The 23660-nt window shown below is 36.9% G+C and overlaps 1 pseudogene; it reads right to left on the minus strand.

Moving 5' to 3' along the window:
• Nucleotides 1–7394: 7394 nt before the first annotated feature.
• On the minus strand, nt 7395–7487 carry LOC116559945 (annotated as a pseudogene).
• Nucleotides 7488–23660: the final 16173 nt, after the last annotated feature.

Genomic DNA, 23660 nt, shown 5'->3' on the forward strand with positions numbered 1-23660 from the left:
TAACCTCTTCTCATTGTTAGGTGAAAAGAACTGTTCTTTGTAGCATTCTGTATGTTAAGTAGATGCAGAAGTTGGTTTTGACAATTAGAAGTAAAGCTTTTACGAACATTTGTGATCATGTCTTTGTGGATGTATGTTTTCTTTTCGGTAAGGCGAAGGACTGAAATTGTTGGGTTGTTTGGTAAAAGCATGTTGTTTTTTCTTTTTTTTTTTTTTTATTTTGAGACAGAGTCTCATTCTGTCACTAGGTGCCAGGCTGGAGTGCACTGGCGCGCCTGTGGCTCACTGCAACCTCTGCCTCCCAGGTTCAAGCAATTCTCCTGCCTCAGCCTCCCGAGTAGCTGGGACTACAGGCTAGTGCCACCATGCCCAGCTAATTTTTTTGTATTTTTAATAGAGACGGGGTTTCACCATGTTGGCCAGGATAGTCTCAATCTCTTGACCTTGTGATCTGCCCACCTCGGCCTCCCAAAGTGCTGGGATTACAGGCGTGAGTCACCACGCCTGGCCGCATGTTTTACTTTTTAAGGAACTGCTGGCTTGTTTTCCAAAGGGGCTGTATTATTTCACATTCTCAACAGTAGCATATGAGAATTCCAGTTGTCTTCATCATTACCCATGCTTCCTATTATCAACCTTTTTAAAATTTTACTTATTCCATGGGTAGGTGAGTAGTGTTATCTTATTGCAGTTTGGATTTTCATTTCCCTTACGACTCACGATATTGAGCATCTTTTAATGTAGTTATCAGCCATTATTATATCTTCTTTTATTAAGTGTCTCTTTAAACATTTTGTTCATATTTTTATTGGGCTGTTCCTATTCTTAATGAATTGCAAGAATTCTTTACATAGTCTAGATAAATATTGCAAATACTTTCTCCACATTTTTAACTTGCTGTTTCACTTTCTTTATGATGTCTTTCAAAGAACAAAAGCCCTTAATTTTGTTAAAGTCTAACTTTTCAAATTTTTTCTTTTATGATTCATGTTGTTTTTATTCTAGCCAAGAAATATTTGACTATGTCAAAATCTTAAGTATTTTCTTTTGTGTTTTCTTCCTTTACCTCTTACTTCTAGGTCTGTGTTCCATTTCAACTTAATTACTGTTTGAAGTATAAGGTAAGGCAAGATTCAGTGTTCATTTTCCCTATATAGTCCCATTATTCCAATATCGTTTGTTGGAAAAGACTATCTTTTCCCCTCTTAAATTGCCTTGGTGTCTCTGTCAAAAGTTAATTCATCACGAAACATGGTCTCACTTTCTGGACTCTGTATTCTTTTCCATTGATCTGTATGTTTATCTTTTTGCCAAAACCATACTGTCTTAATTACTGTAGCTTAATAATAAATCTTATGGTCAGTTTATATAATCTTAGGATATGGTTTGGCTCTGTGTCCCTACCCAAATCTCATCTCACATTGTAATCCCCATAATCCCCATGTGTTAAGGGCAGGACCTGGTGAAAGGTGATTGGATCATGGGTGCAGTTTTTCCCCATTGTTCTTATGATAGTGAGTGAGTTCTCAGGAGATATGAGGGTTTTATAAGGGGCTCTTCCCCCTTTACTCACACACTCTCTCTTGCCTGCTGCCATGTAAGATGTGCCTTTGCTTCTCTCTTGCTTTCCACCATGATTGTAAGTTTCCTGAGGCCTCCTCAGCCATTCAGAACTGTGAGTCAGTTAAACCTATTTCCTTTATAAATGACCCAGTCTTGGGTGTGTCTTTAAAGCAGTGTGAGAATGGACTAATACATCTTCCAACTTCTTCCAGTTTTAAATTGGCTTTGGCAATTCTAATCGTTTGGATTTTCATATACATTTAGAAATCTTTGTCAATATCTTCAAAAAATTATTGAGATACTGTATGAAGTTTCTCTAGAGAAACAGAACCAATAGAATGTATATAGATATTAGGAAGAGATTTATTACAGGAATTGGCTCACATAATTCTGAAGGCTCAGAAGTCCCATCATATGCTGCCTGAAAGCTGGAGGACCAGGAAAGATGGTGTTTTAATTCCGTACAAGGCCACAGGTCTGAGAACCCAGGGGATGGTGAGTGCAGAAAATGAGGGGCTGGTGTAAGCTGCAGAATCTAAAGGCCCCAGGAATTCCAATGTCCCAGGCAAGAATAGCTCAAAAAGAAAGAAAAAAATTTTTGTCCTTTCTCTGCCTTTTTGTTCTATCTGAGCCCTCAATGGATTGGCCAGTGCCCATCCACATTAGTAATGATAGAACTTTACTCAGTCAACTGATTCAAATGCTGATATCTCCTCAAAATACCTTCACAGACACCCAGAATACTATTTTACCAGTTATCAGGGTATCTCTTAACCAAGTCAAGCTAGCAAATAAAATTAATCATAACAAATATTAATTGAGATTGGGATGAATTTACTGATCAGGTAGGGTAATTTGACATTTAACAATATTAAGTCTTCCAATCCATGAACATGTATATCTTCTTATTTATTTTGGTTTAGTTTTTTCAGCAATGCTTTTTAATTTTCATTGCAAAGGTCTTACATGTCTTCTTCAACTTACTATAAAATATTTTGTGGCTTTCTACACTATTGTAAATAAACAATTTTTAAATTTTAATTTTCCAGTTTTTGCTGCTAGTACATAAAACATTGATTTCTGCATATTAACCTTATATCCTCTAACCTTGATAAATTCACATATTAGTACTAAATATTAATTTTGTATCCTGTAAGCTTGTTAAGGTTATTAGTCCTCATGTGTTAGTTTGATAATTGTTTCATACATTAATTTGGATTTTCTATGTGAACAATCACACCATATACTAATGGAGATAGTTTTACTTCTCTTCTCAGATCCTTATGCCTTATGGCTTTATTGCAATGGTTAGAAACCCCAGGACAAAGTTATGTAGGTGTTACTGCAATAAGCATTCTTGCTGTGTTCCCAGTTTTAGGAGAGAAGAATTTAGATTTTCTAACTAAAGTACAAATTGGCTATAGGTTTTTTGGTAAATGCCCTTTATCAGATTAGAAAATTCTCTAGTATTTCTAGTTTGCCAAGAGTATTTATAAAGAATGAATATTGCATTTTGATGAATGCTTTTTCTGCATCTATTAAAATGAACATTTTTTTTAACTTTTATTTTGTTGCTATGGTAGATTGACTTCTTTTTATCCTAGATAAATCTTACCAAGTTATGATGTGTTAACCCTTTATGTGTACATAAATTATAAATATTGATTTGCTGACGTTTAAAGGATGTGTGTATTGGTCTATTATGATTGTTATTTTATAATGTCTGTGTCAGGTTTTGGTGCTAGAGTTCTGCTCGCCTTATAAAATAAGCTGTGAAAAGTTTCATATTTATCTATTTTCTCAAAGATTTTTGGGTAAGATTGGTGTTATTTTTCCTTGAACATTTTATACACATTTTTCCTTGAACATTTTAAGTAAAACCATACGGGCCTGGAGACTTCCTGCTCAAAAAGCTTTCTGACAATGAATTCAATCGAGTTAACTGATGCAAGGTTATTCAGATTTTCTGTTTCATTTTGTGTTAATTTTGTAAGTTGGATTCTACAAGAAATTTGTCCTTGTTTCTTTTAAGTCATCAAATTTGTTGGCACCAAGTTGTTCCTAATAGTCTCTTCATTAAAACATTTTTAAAGTTTCTGCAGTGATAATCCTCTCTCCACTCTAACCCCTGGAAACCACTGATCTTTTTATTGTCTCCTTAATTTTGCCTTTTCCAGAATGCCGTATAATTAGATTCATACAATATGTAGCTTATTAAGACTGGCGCTTAATAATGTGAATCTAAGTTTCTTTCATGTTTTTTCATGACTAGATAGCTCATTTCTTTTTAGCTCTGAATAATATTCTATTGTCTACATGTGCCACAGTCTATTGATTCATTTACCTACTGAAGGACAACTTAGTTGTCCAAGTTTTAATAATTATAAGTAAAGCCGCTATAAACATCTCTGTACAGGTTTTTATGGACATAAGTTTTCAGCTGCTTTGGGAAAATAACAAGAAACATTATTACTACACCATATAGCAAGAGTTTGTTTAGTTTTGTAAGAAACTGTCAAACTGTCCTCCAAAGTAGTGGTGCCATTGCACAGTCCCACCAGCAATAAATGATTGTTCCTCTTTCTTCACATCCTCATCAGGATTTGATGGTGTTAGTGTTCTGGATTTTGGCCATTCTAATAGGTGTGTAGTAGTATCTCATTGTTTTAATTTGCATTTCCGTGATGTCATGATGCAAAACATCTTTTCATATGCTTATTTTACATCTGTATATCTTCTTTGGGGAGGTATCTGTTGAGGTCCTTGGTCTACTTTTTAATTGAGTTGTTTGTTTTCTTATTGTTGAGTCTTCAAAGTTCTTTGCATATTTTGGATAATAGTTCTTTATTTGATATTTTTTCCCAGTTCATAATTTGTCTTTTCATTTTTTTTGAAAGTGTCTTTTGTAGGGTAGGGGTTTCCTAATCAAGTTCAGCTTATCAATTGTTTCTTTCATAGATAGTGCCTTTGGTGTCATATGCAAAAAGCCATTGCCCACCCCAAGGTTATCTAGATTTTCTTCCATGTTATCTCCTAAGGGTTTTAGAGTTTCATATTTTATATTTAGGTCTGGGAGCCAACTGAGTTAATTTTTGTGAAGGGTGTAAGGTCTGTGCCTAGATTCCTCCTCTACTCTCCCCTTTCCTCCCCCCCTTCTCTCTCTTCTCTTTCCTTTTCTTCTCCCACATGTCTATCTATTACAGCACCATTTGCTGAAAGAATTTTTTTCTCCATTATATTTTCTTTGCTTCTTTGTCAAAAATCAGTTGAATGTATTTACATGGGTCTATTGCTGGGCTCTCTGTTCTGTTCCACTGACCTATTTGTCTTTTGTTTTGCCAATACCACACCCTCTTGAATGTTGTAGCTTTATATAATAGTAAGTCTTGAAGGCAGGCAGTATTAGTTGTCTAACTCTGCTCTTCTCCTTCAATGCTGTGTTGGCTATTCTGGATTTTTTTCCTTTCCATGTAAACTTTACAGTTTGTTTACATGTACAAATTAATATGCTAGGATTTTCATTAAGATTGCTTTGAACCTATAGATCAAGTTGGCAAGCATTGACATCTGGATGATATCAGCCTTCCTCTTCATGAACATGAAATATTTCTTCATTTATTTAGTTCTTTTTAGGCTTTTTCATCAGACTTTTAAAGTTTTTTCTCATGTAGATTTTGTACGTACATTCATAGATTTATATCTAAGTATTTCATTTTGGGTGTAATAATGTAAATATTATGCTTTTAATTTTAATTTTCACTTATTTATTGCTGGTATGTAGAAAAGTGATTGAGTTTTGTACATTAACTTTATATTCTGCAAACTTTCTATAATCACTTATTAGTTCTAAGAAAGTTTTAAATTAATTATTGATTTTCCAAATAGATAATTGTTATCCATAAACAGAGACAGTTTTATTTTTTCCTTCCCAATCTGAATGCACTTTATTTCCTTTTCTTGTCTTATTGCATCAGCTAGAATTTCTATTATGATGTCAAAAAGGAGTGGTGAGAGGAGACATCCTTGTTTTGCTGCTGGTCTTACTGGAAACGCTTGAAGTTTCTTATAATTAAGTATAATGTTAGCTGTATGTTTTCTTTTATAAGTGTTTTTAATAAGTTAAGGAGGCTCCCTTCTATTCCTAGTTTTCTAAGCTTTTTTTAATCATCAGTAATATGTGTTAGATTTTGAAAAACGCTTTTTCTGCATCTACTGATATGATCACATTTTTTTTTCTTATTTAGCCTATTGATACAATGGCTTACATTAACTGATTTTCAAATGTTGAACGAGACTAACATACCTGGAATGAATCCCACTTAGTAGTGGTTTATAATTTTTAAAATATATATTTGGATTCTATTTGATAACATTTTGTTGAGGATTTTTGCAATTATGTTCATGGGAGATATTGGTGTGTAGTTTTCTTATAATGTCTTTTGTTATTAGGGCAATGCCAGCCTCATAGAATGGGATAGATAGTATTCCCTCTTCTATCTTCTAAAAAAGATTGTAGATTGATATAATTTCTCCTTTAAATGTTTGGTAGAATTTACTAGTGAATCCATTTAGACCCAGTGGTCTCTGTTTTGAAAGATTATTAATTATTGATTTAATTTAATAAATATAGGTCTATTCAGATAATCTATTTCTTTTTGTGTGATTTTGGCAGATTATGCCTATCAAGGAATTGTTGCATTTCATCTAATAGGTTATCATATTTGTGGAGATAAAGTTGTTCATAATATTCTTTTATTCTCCTTTCAACATCCATGGAATCCAGAGTGATAGTCTCTCTTTTCTTTCTCTTAATCTGTATCCTGTTTTTTTCTTAGCCTGGATGAAGGCTTATTAATTTTATTGATCTTTTCAATAAACAAGATTTTGGTTTTGCTGACTTTCTCTATTAATTTTCTAATTATAATTTTATTAATTTCTTTTCTGATTTTTAGCAATTCTTTTTTATGCTTACTTTGGATTTAATTTGCTTTTTTTTTTTCTAGTTTCCTAAGGTAAAAGCTTAGAGTACTGATTTTAGATCTTTCTTCTAGTATATATGTTTGATGCTGTAACTTTCCCTTTAAGCACTATTTTCACTGCATCTCAGAAATTTTTTAAAAGTTTTGTTTTTATTTTCATTCAGCTCAAAAATTTTAAAAAAGTTATCTTAAAATTTCTTCTTTGACTAACATGTTATTTATCAATGTATTATTTAATCTCCAAATATTTGGGGGATTTTCCAGCTGTCTTTCTGGAAAGAGAAAAAAAAAGAAATTGGTTTCTAATTTATTTCTGTTGTGGTCTGAGAGCAGACATTGTATAATTTCTATTATTTAAAATTTGTTAGTGTTTTATGGCCCAGAATATGGTCCATCTTGGCAAATGTTTCATGTAAGCTTGAGGAAAATGTGCAACTGGCTGCTGTGTGATGAAGTAGTCTATAGATGTCAGTTATACCCAGTTTATTAACTTCCAGTTGTTGAATTCAACTATGACATTAGTAGGACTTTACCTACATGATAAACTCATTTTTAATAGAGACATGTTGAAGTCTCTAAAGATAATAGTAAATTAATCTTATTTTTCTTTGAAGTTCTATCAGTTTTTGACTCATGTATTTTCATGTTCTATTGCTGGGTGTATATTCATTAAGGATTGTTATATCATCTTGCGGAGTTTACTTCTTTATTACTATGCAATACCCCTCTTTATTTCTAATAATTTTACTTGCCATAAAATCTGCTGTGCCTCAAATTAATATAGCTACTGTCCCTTTCTTTTTATTAGTGTTAGTATGGTATATCTTTCTCAAATCCCTTACTTTTTTTCCACATCAATCTGGTATGGCAACATTGCAACAAGAAGTGCATCTCACACACGAATGTAAGAAACTCAATCATTACACTTATGAACCACAAAAGGAATAAACCTTTTACTTTTTCTTGTATGTGTCTTATGGGCAATATACATTTGGGTCTTGTTTTTTGATTCACTCTGGCATTTTCTTCTGATTGGTGCATTTTGTTGTTATTCCGCACTCCATAGATACACTGTTCTGGTTGTTGTTGTTGTTTTAAGTCTTTTTTTCTCTCTGCTTATCAGTTTTGGAAGTTTCTATCAAGATAACTGCAAGCTCAGAGACTCTGTCCTCCACCATGTCCTGTCTACTAATAAGCCCAAGGCATTCTTCATTTCTGTTACAACATTTTTGAACTACAGCATTTCTTTTCAATTCCTTCTTAAAATATCTATCTCTCTGCTCACATTGCCTATCTCTTCCTGCATGCTATCTACCTTATCTGCTGGAGCCCTTGCCATATTAATTATAGTTGTTTTAAATTCCCAGTCTGGCCAACAACAAATAGAGGTTGAACAAATAAAAACTCAACAAAGAGAAGCCCAGCACCGGATGGCTTCACAGCTGAATTCTACCAACTTTTCCAAAGAATAGGCCTAGAGAGGATACTTTGAAACACACTTATAAGGCAGCATCACCTTGACACCTAAGCCAAACAAAGGTATCATAAGGCCAATTTATCTGATAAATAGTGGTGCAAATATCCTCAATAAAATATTAGTAAACCAAACCCAACATATCAATCAGATTTTACATCATAACCAAGTAGGATTTATCTCTGGCATGAAAGGCCAGTTTAACACTGCCAAATTAATCAATATAATATATCACATTAAGAGAATAAATGACAAAAGCCACATGAACATCTCAATTGATGTGGAAAAAGCATTCAACAAAGATCAACATTCTTTTCTGATTAAAACTCATAACAGTTCAGATATAGAAGAAAAGTTTCTCAGCATGATAAAGACCATTTATGAAAAACCACAGCTAACATTATAATCAATGGGAAAAAACTAAAAGCCTTTTCACTAGGCCTGGTCCTAGATAGGATGTTCACCTTCACTTTTATTCAACATAGTAATGGAAGTATTAGCAAAAGCAATCAGACAAGAAAAACAAATAAAAGGCATTCAAATAACCAAAAAAAAAAAAAGTAAAATTATCTTTACTGCAGATGGCATAATCCTATATATATATTAAAAACATCAAAGATCCCCAAAAAATGATTGGAACTAAAATAAATTAGATAAATTGTAAGATACAAAATCAACATACAAATGAGTAACATTTTTATACACGCATAATGACCAAACCAAAAAAGAAGTCAAGAAATAGTCCCGGGGGGACGATCCAAGATGGCCGTTTAGGAACAACTCAGGATTGCAGCTCCCAGTGAAAGCGCAGAGGGTGAGTGGACGCCGTGTTTTTATTGCCCACAGACTAGGAAACTCCCAGGCAGAGGTGCTCCACGGTCGCCAGCACGGCTGTTTCGGCCAGCGCGGCTGTGCCGGCCGGTGCCGCTGCTTTACCCCGCGCGGCTGCTTTGTCGGCACCCCGGAGCCGCGGTTCTCCATACAAAATACACCGGTCCGGGGGCCCTTTACGCTGGCGATTGGAGCCACGGGAAGTCGCCCATACGCTGGTTCAAAAAGGGGACTGAGCAGAGAACCAGGACAGTAGATTCCAGGGCAAAAAAAAGAAAAAAAGCGCCACAAACCTCAGTGCCACTGTTTAAGCCAGCGCAGTGAGTGGCCGCAGGGGAAAACAAACAGACCTCGGTGCCTCTTCAACAGGCGACTGGAACACCAACTTAAAAAAGGCTCTGAGGCAGGGAGCCAGGCGATCAGGCTCGGCTGGTCCCACCCCCACAAAAGAACAGCAACCAGAAACTCTGGATTGAGAGTTTCACAGCAAGCGCAGCTGAACCCAGGACGGTCCAGCTCTGTGGGGGAGGGGCGTCCGCCATTACCGAGGCAGCCCGCCGTTGCCAAGGCAACCCGCCATTGCTGAGGCAGCCCGCCGTTGCCAAGGCAACCCGCCACAGCAGAGACTCCGCCCCAACAGAGGCGGGCCACCATCGCCAAAGCAGTTCTAACTACACCCATATAAACAGGACTCCAGGGAAGTTCACTCGGCAGCGGGGCGGAGCCCACAGCAGCTCAGCAAAGCTGCTATAGGCCGACAGTGCTATAGGCTGCTTCCTTGCTGGGCTGGGCAGGTCTGAAGGGAAAAAAAAAAAAAAAAAAAAAAAGAAGGCGGCAGCATAACGGAAACTCATAAATAAAGCCCTAAATCCCTGGGACAGAGCACCTGGGAACAAAAAGCAGTGTATGAGTACTGCTACAGCAGACCTAAAAGTACCTGCCCAGCAGCTCTGAATGAACAACAACAGAGCTCGCAGCTCACCATTTGAGCTCCTATAAAGAAGAGACCGTCTCCTCAAGCAGCTCCCTGACCCCTATATATCCAAAAAGACACCTCATAGAGGAGAGATCAGATTGTCACTAAGCAGGTATCCTTCTGGGACAAAGATAGCAGAAGAAGAAAACTGGTAACAACCCTTGCTGTTCAGCAGCTGCTGCAGGTGAACCCCAAGCAAGCAGGGCCTGGAGTGAACCTCAGCAGACCTACAGCAGGGGGGCCAGACTGTCAGAAGGAAAACCAAGAAACAGAAATAACCTCATCATCAACAAACAGAACGTCAATCTGAAAGATTTGAGACCCAATCTGAAAGCCAGCAACTACAAAGTCGACAGGAGGATAAATCCTTAAAGATGGGAAGAAACCAGCGCAAAAAGGATGAAAACACCCAAAACCAGAACACCTCTCCTCCTACAAGGGATCACAACTCCTCACCAGCAAGGGAACAAGGTTGGATGGAGAACGAGTGTGATGAAATGACAGAATCAGACTTCAGAAGGTGGATAGTAAGAAACTTCTGTGAACTTAAAGAACATGTTCTAACCAAATGCAAAGAAACTAAGAACCTTGAAAAAAGATTTGACGAAATGCTAACGAGAATGGACAAAATAGAAAGGAATATAAGTGAATTGATGGAGCTGAAAAACGCAACACGAGAACTTCGTGAAGCATGCACAAGTATCAACAGCCGAATGGACCAAGCAGAAGAAAGGATATCAGAGGTCGAAGATCAACTCAATGAAATAAAACGAGAAGGCAAGACTGGAGAAAAAAGGGTAAAAAGGAATGAACAAAGTCTCCAAGAAATGTGGGACTATGTGAAAAGACCTCATCTACGTTTGATAGACGAGGAGAATGCGACGAGGAGAATGAATCCAAGCTGGAAAATACTCTTCAGGATATTATCCAGGAAAACTTCCCCAACCTAGCAAGGCAGGCAAACATTCAAGTCCAGGAAATACAGAGAACACCACAAAGATATTCGTCAAGAAGAGCAACCCCAAGGCACATAATCGTCAGATTCACCAGGGTCGAAATGAAGGAGAAAATACTAAGGGCAGCCAGAGAGAAAGGTTGGGTTACCTACAAAGGGAAGCCCATCAGACTCACAGCAGATCTCTCAGCAGAAACCCTGCAAGCCAGAAGAGAATGGGGGCCAATATTCAACATCCTTAAAGAAAAGAACTTTCAACCCAGAATCTCCTATCCAGCCAAACTAAGCTTCATAAGTGAAGGAAAAATAAAATCCTTTGGGAACATGCAAGTACTCAGAGATTTCGTCACCACCAGGCCAGCTCTACAAGAGCTCCTGAAAGAGGATCTACACATATAAGGGAACAACAAGTACCAGCTCAACTAAAGGGCAAAACAGCCAGCTAGCACCAAAATGGCAGTATCAAATTCACACATAACAATATTAACCCTAAATGTAAATGGACTAAATGCCCCAATCAAAAGACACAGACTGGCAAATTGGATAAAAAGACAAAACCCATCGGTGTGCTGTATCCAGGAAACCCATCTCACATGCAAGGATACATAAAGGCTCAAAATAAAGGGATGGAGGAAGATTTGCCAAGCAAATGGAGAGCAAAACAAAGCAGGAGTTGCAATTCTCATCTCTGATAAATTAGACTTTAAAGCAACAAAGATCATAAGAGACAAAGAGGGACATTACATAATGGTAAAAGGATCAATGCAACAAGAAGAGCTAACGATCCTAAATATATATGCACCCAATACAGGAGCACCCAGATACATAAGGCAAGTTCTTAATGACTTACAAAGAGACATAGACTCCCACACAATAATAGTGGGAGACTTTAACACCCCATTGTCAACATTAGACAGATCAACCAGACAGAAAATTAACAAGGATATCCAGGACTTGAACTCAGACCTGGACCAAGCAAACCTAATAGACATTTACAGAATTCTCCACCCCAAATCCACAGAATATACATTCTTCTCAGCACCACATCACACCTACTCTAAAATTGACCACATAATTGGGAGTAAATCACTCCTCAGCAAATGCAAAAGAACGGAAATCGTAACAAACAGTCTCTCAGACCACAGTGCAATCAAGTTAGAACTCAGAATTCAAAAACTAACTCAGAACTGCACAGCTTCATGGAAACTGAACAACTTGCTCTTGAATGTTGACTGGATAAACAATGAAATGAAGGCAGAAATAAAGATGTTCTTCGAAACCAACGAGAATGAAGACACAACATACCAGAATCTCTGGGACACATTTAAAGCAGTCTCTAGAGGAAAATATATAGCAATAAGTGCCCACATGAGAAGCAAGGAGAGATCAAAAATTGACACCCTATCGTCAAAACTGAAAGAGTTAGAGGAGCAAGATCAAAAAAACTCAAAGTCTAGCAGAAGACAAGAAATAGCTAAGATCAGAGCAGAACTGAAGGAGATAGAGACACAAAAAACCCTTCAAAAAAATCAATAAATCCAGGAGCTGGTTTTTTGAAAAGATCAACAAAATAGACAGACCACTAGCCAGATTAATAAAAAAGAAAAGAGAGAATAACCAAATTGATGCAATAAAAAACGATCAAGGGGATATCACCACAGATTCCACAGAAATTCAAACCATCATCAGAGATTATTACAAACAACTCTATGCACACAAACTAATAAACCTGGAAGAAATGGATAAATTCCTGGACACTTGCCTCCTGCCAAGCCTAAACCGGGAAGAAGCCGAAACCCTGAACAGACCCATAACGAGGTCTGAAGTTGAGGCAGCAATTAAGAGCTTACCACCCAAAAAAAGCCCAGGTCCAGATGGGTTCACAGCTGAATTCTACCAGACATACAAAGAGGAGATGGTACCATTTCTTCTGAAACTATTCCAAACAATACAAAAAGAGGGAATTCTTCCCAAATCATTTTATGACACCAACATCATCCTGATTCCAAAACCCGGCAGAGACTCAACAAGAAAAGAAAACTACAGGCCAATATCCATGATAAACATAGATGCAAAAATCTTCAATAAAATACTGACAAGCCGATTGCAACAGCACATCAAAAAGCTTATCCACCATGATCAAGTAGGCTTCATCCCGGGGATGCAAGGCTGGTTCAACATACGCAAGTCTATAAACGTAATTCACCACATAAACAGAACCAAAGACAAAAACCACATGATTATCTCAATTGATGCAGAGAAGGCCTTTGACAAAATTCAACAGCCCTTTATGCTAAAAACACTCAATAAGCTAGGTATCAATGGAACGTATCTCAAAATAATAAAAGCTATTTATGACAAACCAACAGCCAATATCATACTGAATGGGCAAAAACTGGAAGCATTCCCCTTGAAATGTGGCACTAGACAACGATGCCCGCTTTCACCACTGCTATTCAATGTAGTATTAGAAGTTCTAGCCAGAGCAATCAGGCAAGAAAAAGAAATAAAGGGTATTCAAATAGGAAAGGAGGAAGTCAAATTGTCTCTATTTGCAGACGACATGATTGTATATCTAGAAGACCCCATCGTCTCAGCCCCAAACCTCCTGAAACTGATAAGCAAGTTCAGCAAAGTCTCAGGATACAAAATCAATGTGCAAAAATCACATGCATTCCTACACACCAATAACAGACTTAAAGAGAGCCAAATCAAGAACAAACTTCCATTCACAATTGCCACAAAGAGAATAAAATACCGAGGAATACAACTAACAAGGAATGTAAAGGACCTCTTCAAGGAGAACTACAAGCCACTGCTCAACGAAATAAGAGAGGACACAAACAGATGGAGAAACATTTCATGTTCATGGTTAGGAAGAATCAATATCATGAAAATGGCCATACTGCCCAAAGTAATTTACAGATTCAATGCTATCCCCATCAAGCTACCAATGACCTTCTTCGCAGAACTGGAAAAAACCACCTTAAACTTCATATGGAACCAAAAGAGAGCCCGCATATCCAAGTCAATTCTAAGCAAAAAGAACAAAGCGGGAGGCATCTCACTACCTGACTTCAAACTATACTACAAGGCTACAGTAATCAAAACAGCATGGTACTGGTACCAAAACAGAGATATAGACCAATGGAACAGAACAGAGGTCTCGGAGGCAACACAACATTTCTACAACCATCTGATCTTTGACAAACCAGACAAAAACAAGCAATGGGGAAAGGATTCCCTGTTTAATAAATGGTGTTGGGAAAGCTGGCTAGCCATGTGCAGAAAGCAGAAACTGGACTCCTTCCTGACACATTACACTAAAATTAACTCCAGATGGATTAAAGACTTAAACATAAGACCTAACACCATAAAAACCCTAGAAGAAAATCTAGGCAAAACCATTCAGGACGTAGGTGTAGGCAAGGACTTCATGGCCAAAACACCAAAAGCATTGACAACAAAAGCCAAAATAGACAAATGGGACCTAATCAAACTCCACAGCTTCTGCACAGCAAAAGAAACAATCATTAGAGTGAATCGGTAACCAACAGATTGGGAAAAAATTTTTGCAGTTTACCCATCTGACAAAGGGCTGATATCCAAAATTTACAAAGAACTAAAGCAGATCTACAAGAAAAAAACTAACAAGCCCATTCAAAAGTGGGCAAAGGATATGAACAGACACTTTACAAAAGAAGACATACGTGAGGCCAACAAACATATGAAAAAATGCTCATCGTCACTGGTCATCAGAGAAATGCAAATCAAAACTACATTGAGATACCATCTCATGCCGGTTAGAATGGCGATCATTAAAAAATCTGGAGACAACAGATGCTGGAGAGGATGTTGAGAAATAGGAACACTTTTACACTGTTGGTGGGAGTGTAAATTAGTTCAACCATTGTGGAAGACAGTGTGGCGATTCCTCAAGTACATAGAAATAGAAATTCCATTTGACCCAGCAATCCCATTACTGGGTATATATCCAAAGGATTACAAATCGTTCTACTATAAGGACACGTGTACACGAATGTTCATTGCAGCACTGTTTACAATAGCAAAGACCTGGAACCAACCCAAATGCCCATTGGCGATAGGCTGGATAGGGAAAATGTGGCACATATACACCATGGAATATTATGCAGCCATCAAAAACGATGAGTTTGGGTCCTTTGTAGGGACATGGATGAACCTGGAAACCATCATTCTCAGCAAACTGACAGAAGAGCAGAAGATCAAACACCGCATGTTCTCACTCATAGGCGGGTGTTGAACAATGAGAACACATGGACACAGGGAAGGGAGCACTACACACTGGGGTCAGTTGGGGGGAAATAGGGGAGGGACGGTGGGGGGTGGGAAGCTGGGGAGAGATAGCAAGGGGAGAGATGCCAGATGTAGGTGATGGGGAGGAAGGCAGCAAATCACACTGCCACGTGTGTTCCTATGCAACAATTTTGCATGTTCTTCACATGTACCCCAAAACCTAAAATGCAATAAAATAAATAAATGGGAAAAAAAAAAAAGAAATAGTCCCATTTATAATTGTATCAAAAAATACCTAGGAATATGTTTAATAAAAATGGTGAAAGATATACAATGAAAACTACTGAACAGTGGTAAAATAAATTGAAGAAGACACACATAAATGGAAAAATAACTTGTGCTCATAGATTGGAAGAGTCAATATTGTTAAAAATGTCTATACTGCCCAAAGCAATATACAGATTCAACACAATCCCTATCAAATCCCAATGGCATTCTTCACAGGAACAGAAAAAATTTTTTGATGATATGGAGCCATAAAAGACCCAGAATAGTCAAAATAATTTTGAGAAATAAAAAGTTTGAGGCATCACATTTCTCGATTTTAAATTATATTACAATGTTATGGAAGTCAAAACAATATGCTACTGGCATAGAAACAGACACATAGCCCAATGGGACAGAATAGAGAGCCCAGAAATAAATGGAAACATATATAGTCAACTCATTTTTGACTAGGGCACCAAGAAGACACAATTGAAAAAGAATAGTCTTTTCAATAGATGGTGCTAGGGGATGAACACAGTGGCTCATGCCTATCATCTCAGCACTTAGGGAGGTAGAAGCAGGAAGACTGCTTGAAGTCAGTAGTTTGAGACAAGCCTGAGTAATAAAGTGAGAATCTAGCTCTACGAAAAATTTAAAAATGATTAGCTGGGCATGGTGGTATGTACCTGTAATCTCAGCAACTTGGGAGGCTAAGACAGGAGGATCTTTTGAGCCCAGGAGTTTGTGGTTGCAGTGAGTTAGGATCATACCGCTGCACTCTAGCACAGGTGACAGAGTGAGGCCTTGTCAAAAAAAAAAATACAAAAACAAATGGTGCTGGGAATACTGTATTTTCACATGCAAACAAATGGAACTGAACATTTTGTTGTCTGACACCATACACAAAAATTACTGAAAATGGATAAAATATCTAAACATATGACCAAAAACTACAAAAGTCTCAGAAGATAACACAGGAGAAAAGTTCCTGGACAGTGACCTTGGCAATAATTTTTTTGGATATCTCATTAAAACTCAAGCCACAAAAGCAAAAATCCATCAGTTTTGAGGTACCAGATTAGTTTGTTTCTGATCAAAGTTTTTGTAAAATACAATAAAAATCTAATTTTTACATCATGCCACTATCAACTTGCTACAAACATTTATAAATGCCTAATCTCAATTTCTGATCTCATTGTAAACAGTTATAGAACTAATATCCACTATAGTTACTTACTATAGAAACTAGCTTCCTAAACACATGTAGTATAGGCTTTATTTCCCCCTGCCTCACTTTTCCACTTCCCTACTGGTATTTTCTAGGATGACTTACCAAATAAACTACTCACTCTCAAATGCTTGCTTCCAGTCTGTTTCTAGGAAAATCTAACCTGAAACACTAGAAAATCCAGCTAAAGTATCAAATATAACACTAATAGGAGTGGTCAGTACTGAGTCTATAAACAAATTAGGATGTTCTCTTTTACTCAATGAAAATGAAACGCATAATCTCTAGATGTTAAACCACTGACTAGAATCTTTGAAGTTTAAAAAGAAAGAAACTAAAAACAAACGTCAGACCCATAATTTCATTCCAAAGTGAAGGGAAATCTGATCTTGGGATCCTGATTATATGCTACTACCATCCATCTGGTGAAGGGTTGCCATTTTCTTTGTGAGTCATGTGATTTAATGATTTCTTTTATAACATCACAGTAGGGCATCAAAACAATAACTTTTTTTTTCCTTTGGCTTAAGTAGTAGCTTATAATTGAACATGAAATGTTTCTACATCAGTTAAAATAAACAGTCTCTTCCTTTTTGTCCTAAAATGCCCTTTCTTATCCTGGTGCTTAACTATAATCCTTCAATTTAAAAAAAGAATGAGTCTAAGGTTCAGAATGCAAAAATGTCATCTAATTTAGCTTGGAATTTTTAAAGGAAGTGTGCCCAGGATGAATTATTGGTATACTGAAAATCTTTTTAGTAATAATATGTATTATATAGAGAAATTCACCAAGATTTTAACATCATGTAATAAGAAGTATATGACTTTTGAGTTTTAATCCTGACTGCTTTGGTTTTAATTCTGATTTTACCAGTTACTAAATATGGAATATGTAAGTTTCTGTAACAGATTAATGATTCTAGATATTTCCTAGGGCTGTTGAAATGTTAATGAAATTGTGATAATTTGAAAATATCTGGCTCAATCGAAGAGATAAAGAAATCAAAAATTATTTCAATGTCGAGTTGAAATGTTAATGAAATTATGATATATTTGAGAATATCTGGCTCAACTGAAGAGATAAATCAAAAATTAATTCAAAGTCGAGTTTTATTCTGATTTCTACTGTTAAGAAGAAGCATATGGAAAAAGAAAAAATTATATTAGTGAGTAAAGGGTAGCATTTCAGTAAAGATGAGAATGATTTAGTGCTAGTGTTGTTTGTTATTGTTCTACCAGATAAAACTTGCCAGTCCCTCTTCTCTCTTCTTCTTCAACCAAAGGAATCTGCTCAGATAGAATGTGGTATATTAAACAGGAACCTCTCTGGCTTTCTTTGATTGTGCTCCATGGAATAAAATGAAACCCAAAAAAAAAGAAAGAAAGAAAATCAAAATAATATCTGCTGCATATGAGGCCACAAGGACACTCAACGTAACCATATCATAAATCATCAACAAGAAATGCCAGTGATGATCTATATCTCTAAGACAGCTTGGCTCATTAAAAATATCTAATGTCACCATTATAGCAACTCTTTGGTTCCTGGTTTCCTTTGTTCAGTGGTAATCGTCCTTCTGCTGAACCATTCATCTCTCCCACAATTGTCCCCTGACTAGGAGGTGTGTATAACTGGCTCCAAGTCATGGGTTCTCAGCCTGGAAAACTCTTGGTTGCAGTTCAGTCGTGTTGTTAAAGTGAAGACCAACCAAACGCATATAAGAAAAAAAAATGGCCCCTAGAAAATTTGGTTGAATAAAAAATGGATGTTGATGAATATATTGTCACGTCCTGCTGTGTTTCTTTAATAAAGAATAAATAATGAAAGAACTAGTTTCAGAGAATACTCATAAAAATATGGCAACAGTGATGAAAAGGCCATGAGCATGACAACTTTAAGAGCTCAAATGTGGTATATCACTGCCTTCTGCAATCATAAATAGGTCACAATGGAAACTTCATAATATAGTTTAAAGCAAGTGAATTAAAATGATTGTTTTCAGTTTTACCAGCTAAAATCAGTTCCCTAAAAAACAATATACAACCTACAAAAATCATCACTATTTGACATATCCACTAGGACTACTCACAGCTGTGAGGTGGTACTGAAACGTTAAATGTTTAGTCCTTCTTGAGTTGGCAGTTAAATCTCCCACTGGAGATCTGTTTATGCACAAAAGAGATTAAGAGATTTAGCTCAGAATTTGAGGGGGGAAAATAGAACAAAATGCAAGGGCTCAGCCCAAAGGAATACTATGAGTGAGTAAAATAAAACAAGTAGCATTAATATTCTGATTTTCCTTCCTGTGCTACTTATGGATCCCTTAGAAATACAACCCACAAAGAAACATTCCAATAACATGAAGGATTTGATGTCAGCTTACAAAAGGAAAAAAATTAAAAAGCAGAGAACAGGATGCATTACAAGAGGATTAGGAGCCATAGGTGTAATAAATCTCTCTCCTGATGAAGTGTATGCAATCAAGGCTTTTTCTTGATTTGTAACTACAAAAGTAAGATGGATTTTCTTACTCTCATTCACAGCATTATATGACACAAAGATAAAACCCAATTTTTCAGGTACTAGAACACACACAGTTTAACCAAAGCATCTACTTGGTCTTCCACAGGACCAAGGAGACATCAATAGAAAGCAAAGTAATACTCTGTGGATTGGAAGCATTCAAGTTCTGTTTAATATTCATATAGCAGCTCTTGAATTCTTGAACATTTAAGTGGTCCCATTCAAATTCTCTTTTCCTGTCTGGTTGAGTCCACTTAAGTTGATAGCCAGTGGAGATAATCATCTCAAGTTAGTACCTGCACTCTTAAAGGGGGGTGATCCAACGTGATTTAATGCTTCCTCTTGCCCTCATCTCTTCTTTCTTTAAAGGTCGCTCCTGGCCTGGCAGTTGAAAGTCCAGAGAGAATCCCTTCTGTCCCTTGAGGATAGTAAGAGCACTGGGCCTCATTAACAGCAGCTTGCAATAAGTCACTCCCAGTCTACTGTGGAATACTGGGGGACCAAATTCAATCAACCAAAAACTAGAAAGCCCTGCTTGGGTGGCAGATGTGAAAGTTAGCTCTTTAATTTTGCACATCACTAAATTCTCTTTAATACAAGCGAAGAGAAACAAATGCATTAATTTCATGCCACAAGCTTGAATTTGCTTTCTAGTGCTGACAATGTAGTGGTTTCCAACACCATACAGAATATCTTATCTTTCAGGCTATAATTTTTAGCATATCCTAGATATAGTGACATTTACACAGAGGTAAGACTTTGGAAAGGTTCAATTCATGCAGGTAGAAAACAAAGCCCATGCTTGAGCAGTTTGCTTTTTAACTCATAGTCCACAGTTATTCCTGCAGCCTCTGCTCAGTTCTCAACAGAGATCTGCAGAGCTGTTGATGCTTTTGCATGCTGTATCTGTCTTTTTACTTGCAGCAGGAATTCCTTGTTAACAGTCTTGGGAACATGAAGCCAGAACCCCATAGACATTTTCTCTAGTTTCTTTTGTCACATACTGCTCTGTAATTCAGGGAGTCTGGTCATGTGCAGTACATTTAGCCAGGGCAGATGTTTCGTGCCAGAATTCCCAAGGTTAAGATTTAAGATTTGGTTTAGCCCCTTAACGTTTATCTCCTTATATTTAGTCACTGAGTTTGGCAGAAACAACTTTTCTAAATGTTCGAAGAAAAAAAATGGATACAGCTAAAAGCTCAATGCTTCCAATACTAATCATTCATTCATTTTACCTCTTGTAAACTTCTACACCCAAAGTGCCAAACCAGACATGATGATGATTAAAATAAAGACACACAAATCTTTGCCATAGACAAATGAAATAAAGGATTGAGGGGCTGACAATAGGGACAACAAACCATCCAACATTTTTAAAATGCCAAGACGGTAGAAGACTGTGGCCTCAAAAGACTGACAGAGAAAGACTGAGGTCTCTGAGACTAGTCAAGAGACTTATGAGAAAAGGTGAGACTGCGAGTAGGGAGGACTTTTCAGTTAGTGGTGCTCAGAGAAAAGAATGAAGTCCTGGTGACCATTATGAGTTTTGGACTTGGATAAATGTGGGTCAAGTTCTGGCTAAGCCAATATCCTAGTTGTCATTTCAAATAAATTGCTCAACCTCCTGAAGCTTTAATTCCTTAATCAGCAAAATGAAAATCATAATATAGATTACATAGTATCGGTATGAGAAATAGATGAAGCATAAACATTAGCCAGTGTTACATAACTGTTAGCTGAAGATGCAAGAGAAGGAATATGTGAGACCTAAATAAAAGCCATCTGTCAGCCTAGTGGGGTCACAGGCAGCAATGCTGAGAGGTGCTTGAATGGTTGAAAATTTATATCGAGGCCAATTAAAACTGAGCCTCAGATATCCAGCCAAAGAATTTATGTTGGGAGGTAGGAGCTCATGAAGAGTCACAATTATGTGGGTAACATGATAAAATAATTGTTTTTGAGGTCAGACTAGAGAGATGAAAATGGTAGCCAAACTTTTTGACACCTTACTCTGTTCTAGGCACTGTATTAAGGCTGTAAGTGCTATCTCATTTAATGGTGCTACAGAGGAAGATCAGAGATGGCTGAATCATTAGAATAAGCTAAGGGGCAATGGGAGGAATGTAGCAGTAAGGGGGTGAGAAGCTTGAGAGGCATGACGGCTGTAGAGGAAGAGAGATGGAGAAATATGTTGGACACCTGGAATGGAGACAGATGAGAGGGAAGGGGCTCACGTGGCTGACATCCTAAGGCTAGAGAGCATGATTCCTTAATTGAGATGAAAGCAACAGAAAGCAGATGCTGTGCCTAAGAGAATCTTCTGCTGACTCTTCCCTTCTTTTTGTCTCTTGGTTTAGTTCTTCAGCCTCCTCTACTACAGCTTTTCACTTTTTTTTTTTTTTTTTTCATATTTTTAAAAAAAATTAAATTTAGTCCCATTTTTTTTTTTTTTTTTTTTTTTAAAAATTTGGATTTCCCAAGGCCCACTGCTTTTTTCCTTTTTTTTTTTTTTTTCAGTCATCGGTTTCCAACACTCATCCTCCAAAGTGATATAATTGATCTTTTGACTTTTAAGTTTGCACTATATCTTCAGGTACAAATTTTAAAACAACGTGTGAAAAAAAACCCCAAAGGCAAAATTGCCTCAGAATTTATGTAGGATGCATTGGGAAAACCATTACACTAAGATGACTTCCAATTCCCCAGAATAAGAAGTAATTTAAAACTGATAATATAGTTTAGAAAAGGAGTAGGAAAAGAAATATGTTTTTGAGCTGAGAAACACTCCAGGTTTTTCATTCCACAAGAATTATTTTATAGAAAAGTCATAAAGTACCAAAAATAGAGGTTTCTTCCTAGATATGTGGTAAGTGGTAAGATGGGTCATAATTTTAATAAACAGGTGTGTGTGTCTTTATTTCAATATTTTATGAACACCCACCAATTATTCTTGAATGTGAATGTGATCATGTGGGTTTGCCATAGCTTGAGAGTGAATAATTTCAATTATCCACTCATGTCTGGGCATCTGTAGTTGTCAAGCATCTAAATAACCCATACCAGATAAAATTAATTTCATGTTTTAAGAAAACCTCACCTGCATATTTAAAACACTTCGATTTAAAGCCATACAAAGAAAATTACAAAGTACCACTCAGTAAAATATGGGATTGAAGTATAGTAATGGAGAAAGTGGGGAGAAAAACGCCTGGGAATTCGGAGGTACAGAATTTAAAACTATCAGTGCAAACTCATGTTGTCATGGAAACCTGATGCAATTGAGAGGCCAAGAAAGCCACTGCTTAGCTATAGCACACGAAAGGTTCAGATGCTATTCAGACCAACTGGGACTGCCTGGGCAGATGACTCTCCCAGAAATCAATAACTGAGTTAGTGATGGCTCTAAAAATTACAAATAAGAGATCTGAATAATGAAAGTAAAGAAATGAGAATTTTAGGGAGTCCCAACTAGGAAAAAAAAATAAATACCTTGGCACATATAATACCTAAATGGGAAAGAAATAGGTGGGAAAAATCCAACTAGGACCAGTGGTAAAAGGATAACATGTAATTTATATAGAAAAGGGAAAATGGCAAAATCAGTAAGGAACATGCTGTTACCGTTGTATTAATTACACTATAGTATGTTTATTGTTAATATATTTATCTCCCCAAAAGACTATGAGCTTCTTTAGAAATGGACTGGACACATTTATCTTTACAATCCTTGGGCCAGCTTGAAGCATCCAACCAATATTTGGTGTGAATGGTAATAATCCTACTATTTATTTAAAAACGGACAGTGGTACAGTCACAGTAGCAAGTATATAGCTTATTTCATCCAGTCCTCACCACATCACCAGTACCATATCACCATTTCTCAGGGGAGGCGATTTGAATCTCAGAAAGGTTAAGTAACTTGTCAGTGGTCACACAGCTAGGAAAGAGCCAAATGGGGATTCAAACCCAGGTTTATTGACCCCAAAGCCCATGTTCTTTACAATACACTCCAAAGAATAAATAAAAAGAAGACACTTAAAAAGTGAACTGGGGAAGTTAGGCTAATATGTATAGTACTGCTATCATCATTAGGTTTAGAATCCAAAGGGAACCTAAAGGCCCCGTAGGACCCTTTATTTCATGGATGAGGAGACTGAACTTCAGGGAGGCAGGGCAGGTTGGTCTCTAAGGTCTCATTTTGTATCTTAAATGCTCCAGTTCTGCTTCCTAAGAATTGCTCCTTCAGTCAGGCTTACATACATTCTTCTAGTCTTTATGTGAAGGACTAGAAATCAAGCGTTTATGAGTGAGAAGAAAAATGAGAACACATTGAAGCCAGCCTCATCATACAGTCGGTGCGAAGCCCAGTGTGGAGATCTGTGCAAACACAAGACCATTTTTTACTTCTGGTAGTCTAACTTCTCATGATGGCAGCATGCTTTGTCACTTCAATACGCTTTTAAAATCAAGCTGATCTTTTCTATTAAATTCTCTGATTTCCTCCTGTTTATTTAAATAGAATTTCTCTAGAATTAAGTGTTAAAAGTGCAGTGTGTTTTCCTGAATAAACAAAAGTAAAATGACTTTT

Source organism: Sapajus apella, unplaced genomic scaffold (genome assembly GCF_009761245.1).
Source record: "Sapajus apella isolate SASKATOON/1434 unplaced genomic scaffold, GSC_monkey_1.0 scaffold24, whole genome shotgun sequence".
Taxonomy (NCBI): domain Eukaryota; kingdom Metazoa; phylum Chordata; class Mammalia; order Primates; family Cebidae; genus Sapajus; species Sapajus apella.